Here is a 611-nt window from a genome sequence, read left to right on the forward strand (position 1 = left end):
GTTTGGTACTTTGGCTTCTTTGGCTCCCAGTACCAGCTGATGCCCTGAGCTGGGTCCCAGTTGGGCAGGCTCTATTGCTCAGTGCTGTAGCTGTCTCCAGGGCATTGTTCTTGAGACTTCCAACAGGGCAGATTTGTGCAGTTGGCCCATCTGGACAAGATCTATAACAAGTAGAGCTCTGTGCGATAACTCATCTCCATAGTCCACCCCCCGCTACCCCCGCCTTCGGGCTGCAGCAGCCTGACACCCCAGCCCTGCCATGGAGAGTATCAAAGAGATGCTCTCTGCTCCTTTCAAAAGGGTATTGCTTGTGGCCTCTCATTGATTGGCACTACCTGGGCAGAAATGGGAAAACAGAGACTCTGCCCTCTCAATTCAGTCTCCTCTCTTAAGCCAGTCCTTTAGTTTTGAATCTCTTTGGCCACCAGAGTCATAATTAATATTGTCAATAAGACTAATTTCTGGTCCAGCTCCCCTGGCCAGCCCAGAATGCTCTTCTCAAAGCCAAGAGTCAGACAAGAGGAGGATCTCAGTGAACAGAAAAGGGCAGACAAGCTCAATAGGTAAAAGGGGGGAAGAAAAATGAGCTCTCGGTTTGACTATTGGATTTG

Source organism: Sus scrofa, chromosome X (assembly GCF_054392235.1).
Source record: "Sus scrofa isolate SSC_HxYL_T2T_F1_AM1 chromosome X, Sscrofa_HxYL_maternal_Yorkshire_Landrace_v2.0, whole genome shotgun sequence".
Lineage (NCBI taxonomy): Eukaryota > Metazoa > Chordata > Mammalia > Artiodactyla > Suidae > Sus > Sus scrofa.